Source organism: Nestor notabilis, unplaced genomic scaffold (genome assembly GCF_000696875.1).
Source record: "Nestor notabilis isolate BGI_N333 unplaced genomic scaffold, ASM69687v1 scaffold2718, whole genome shotgun sequence".
Taxonomy (NCBI): Eukaryota; Metazoa; Chordata; class Aves; order Psittaciformes; family Psittacidae; genus Nestor; species Nestor notabilis.
In genome coordinates, this window is record NW_009938535.1 from 1 (window position 1) to 4,585 (window position 4,585).

Genomic DNA, 4,585 nt, shown 5'->3' on the forward strand with positions numbered 1-4,585 from the left:
TAACTATTCTATGGTTCTATGATTCTATGTTCTGCAGAATATATACCCTAAATAGATGCCCTGAATAAATCTGGTAATGCATAGATATCCTAAAGAAAAAGTGAGTAAAGGTGATGCAGGTCTGATGGCATGCCAAAGAGCAAGCAAGATATCATTTGAAAGGGTGAGTAGAGGCACAGAGTGGCCACCATCTTCCCTTAGGGAACAACAGTGGCTGAAAACAAGAATCTGACACGATGTTGCTGACTACTTGATTATTTACTAGTGTTGGCTCCAAAGCACATTCCTCACAGGGTGTAAGCAGGAAAGGATGTTTATGGGTTTCAGTAGACTGTCAGAAACTCCCAGAACAGCTTTGTCTACACAGGGGCATGCAGCATTGTTCATGTGAATTAATCAGTGGGGTGAACTTAAAGCTGGTGTTTAAACTGCATTGAGACCCCGGTTAGACTATCTCATTTGGAATTATTATGGCTTCCATCTGATTTACCATAGTTCACTTTGGGAGTGAAGTTGATGACTTAAATCTTAGAAAAAAAGTGTCAGTAAGTTGGTATTTTAATGACCTGAGAGGCAAATAGACTTGTCCAAGTTATTTTGAGTTAAATAATCTGCTTGAAAAAGCCAGTTCAGATTCCTCTTTATTTTTTGTGAATGTTTCTTTGCAAATAAATCTTTGCAGATAATGGTTTTCTCATCCTGCGAAGCTTTCTGAAACTTCAGATTTTTTTCATGTCCCACCACAGAATAAACCCAAACTCCTTTGTAGTGGTTTTGGTTCATTTAGTTGGGATTTTGGGGGGTTTTGTTCTCTCTTCACATCCTCTCCCTGAGCAAACAAAAACTATCTCTCTCTGGAAAAGAGTCAGCTGACTAAAATAGCAAAGAGATCATCTGGGGAGGGAGCCATTACCCCCACAAAGTCAACAGAGGCTTAACAAAATCTTTCAGATTTTGATGATTATGAATGAGGTGGTAAGACCCCAAAACATCATCCTCCTAGTCTAAGACCTGCACATACTTACTCCAAGACATATATCCTCTATAATAACAGTTGTTCTGAGCTGAAAGCATCTACCCTGATGATCAGAAATTCCATTATCAAGCAGGAAAACCCACCTTTATTGAATGTTTGGGTTTGCATTATTTAACAGTGATTTTTTTTGTAAACAGATGCGTAGCGGGAAGGTTGAAACAGCAACATTTTCTAATGACAACACTTTTAGTCAACAATCCTGTCTGCCTACAAGCCACTGTTTCCTGGTCTGTGACCTTTATGCCTATCTCAAGGGCTGTGCTTATGTGTCTGCTTTTTTCACCCCCTCTTGTTTCACGGCCTAAATAATCCCACTTTCTGGGAGGTTTAGAAATTACCATAGCCAAGAGGCTCTACTGATACACTCTTCAACTGACCTGGACCTAAAGGAAGAATATAACAAAAGTCCAAGGAAATCCGAGATAAGGAACTGAGTAATGTTGAGTGAGTCCAGACAAAGGTCACCTGAATCCTTAGGCTTGTTTAGGATCGTTAGGCTTAGGACTTTAAGAACCTCATTCCTAAATTGCCACTGATTTCTGCAGGACTGATGCACTCAAAAGCCTTTGGGGAATTTATTTCTGATAGCAAGATTCTTCCTGTCAAGGCTTATATAGTTAAAAGAACTTAATTCCAAGGCTTTAGCATGAGTGTTATGCCATAAATGAAGGGAATATGGAGTCTAGTAATCAAACTTATTTTGCTAACTACAGTGATGAAAGAAAAGGACTTGTGAGCATTTTAATTCAAAATTTGAATCTGAGAGTAACAGTAGCAAAAAGAACATATCCAATAAAATTCATAGCAACTTATGCCAAGTTATTGATGTAGCACGGTGATGGAGATTGTAGAAATTCAGCTTCTCTTCCCAGTGTGTGTAAAGAAGCAAAGATGTAAGCATGCATGTCTAATAATTGGCTTCTCAGTGAAGACGACCAAGGTGAGCAGCTTACCAAAGCCATTTAGCCTGCTAAAGCCAATAGCCTGAGGTCAAATGACACCAGACAGCAAGACAGCTCCTTGGCTTTGTGATTTTGGTTTATTCAGATTGTTATCTTGAGGAAGGATTGTTACTGCTGTCTCACTGCTTTGAACTGGTGGGTTTTTGCCAACAGAATTGAAAAATGACTGAGCATTGCTCTGAATCTAGTTTAGGGACAGAGCTACAGGTGGTTCCAGTAAAGGAAATCAGTCAGAAATTTGATCGGCTAACACCTGTTTGTTTTGAGCAAGATAACAACGTCCTACATCCAGCAACATCCCAACAGTGTTGATCAGAACTCTGACTTCTCATTGAGAAGAGGTGTTTGTGAAACAATGTGATTTTAACAAGACACCTCAATGCTGTTGCTCTGATCAAGTCCAGCTGCAGATTTTACATAGTACCCCTTAGTACTCTGGTATAAAGCCCCTACTACATCTTGATCTTCAGGAGTATGGGTCCAAAAAAAAACCTCAAGACAACTGTGCAAGGGTGCAATTTAACCAAAAACACCTACATTTATGGTAAGAGGTTCTCCGAGCCAAGAACTTTTCAGGGATGCTAACACATTTACATTATGTCACATGGTACCATGTCTTTATTCAGTCATCTTCCAAATTAGCCTATGACTGCATCCAGCTGTGCATTTTTCTATGATTTTTCACTGAAAGAGGAGTCTTTGGATCACTGAAAATTCAACCAGAATAGTGCATGAGAGTGCCTATACTCGGGAGGTGAACCCAAATGCTCTCAGCATGGGTTGGGAAAGGGGGAGCTTGTTTGGATAGCTGGGGCAATTGCTTATTCAATGCATTCCTTTGTGTCCATAGGCAGTTTGTAGTGTGCTCTAAGACCCTTAGTAAACTTGATGAGGAAGCAGGAATAGAAACAAGACTGGAATTTCCGAGTAAGTCAGGAAGGAAAAAATTTCAATCTGCCTACATTACTGCAGAACATGTGAAGGAACAGGGCAATATTCATGAGACAAAACTGGAAAATTAAGAGCCAAATTAACATCATAAAGTTTGGGGGGTTTTCTCTTTTCCTTTTTTTTCATGTTGTTGTTTTTGGAATATTTAAAACCAAACTTCTAGGAAGGACCACAGAGAATTAGTCTAGCAATTCCTGCTAACAGGAGTCTGGAGACCCTTCCATATGTATTCTCATCTTCTCCCCCCAGTCTATGCTGAAAACCTACCCTCTGAGGGTTATCTGAATGCTGCTAACAGGAAGGCAGCTAAACATTTGTCTTGCAGCAAGGACAGAAAGAAAAATGAACCAGGGTTTTTCTTCTCCTCCCCATAAAACCTGAGCATTCATACTCTGAGTGAATGCAGACAGCCCTGGGACCTGTATAAAAGACTAGCAACTCACTGTAAGCACCATAACTTACAGCACATTCCACACTAAAATGAGAAGAACTTGGGAATAACAGAAATAGAGTAATAGAAAGTGCCTCATTGAGCAAATTCCCAGCACCCAACTCAGGGAGAGTTGAAAAATAATTAATTGAAGAGGATGGATTGAGATCTCTGTGGCCAGATGAGGGAAGAGAAAATGTAAGGGGAGAATGGGAGTGTATAAAAGCAATTGATACCTTCCAGTAAATCTTGCAATGTTTGCTCATCAGGAGCAGTCCTGTTTTGCACAGATTGCTGTTGTCTGTAACCTCCTTCTTTCTCTTGATGCTTCCTGCTAGGGATGCTTGCTGAATGAGCTTTTTTGTTTTCCATTAGCTTATACTTAGAGAGGAAAGCAAACATATCTTCCTTACATTCAGTTACTGTAGTGGGGAATGAAAAAGAGAGAATTTTGAGCTTTAAGGTGAAAGTAGCACATTTAGTATCCTATTTTATAAGTGGCACAGGTGAGACCTCTCCTGGGTATAAAATATTTGCCTGTGTTTACTTAAATCTCAGGTGTTTTCCCGTTCCATAGCCAACTCTGTATGCCTCTGTAAGCACAACTGAGTGACCTTTGGAGTGTGATCATGACACTTAACTCTGCGATTTGAGCTCATGGAAATTGAAACCCATCATCTGAAAATCTGGTATCAGCTGCAGCTTCTTGGGAGCCCACAGGGCACACAGCTTTAGGGCGTGAGATCCAAACTTATCTGAATTTCTAACAGGAAGTTTTGGATTCAAGTCTGTGGAAGAATGTACCTCATAAAGAACCCGTACCTCATAAAGAGTATGTACTTAAAGATCCCAAAAGCATCAGTGTTCTGTGAGTGATAATTTACTTTCCTATACACCACTGAGTTTGGAGGAGAGAGATTACTTCCAAATTCTGTGGAAATTTTGCTGTGAGAGAGATTACTCCCAAATTCTGTGGAAATTTTGTTATGAATCTGAGAAAAGATGCTCAGATTCTTCCTAATCAGGTAACAAATTTTCCAAAATTGTTTTCACAGTTTTTGTAACTGTTCAGTAAAATCTGAATAGGTCCTTGGTTTTTGTTTCCCTGTGAGTGTGTATTAACCTGGAGAGCTTAAATCCAATGGCCTCTGCTATTGATTCTTTGTAATAATTACACAGTCCTACAAAGGAGACCATCAATTACTC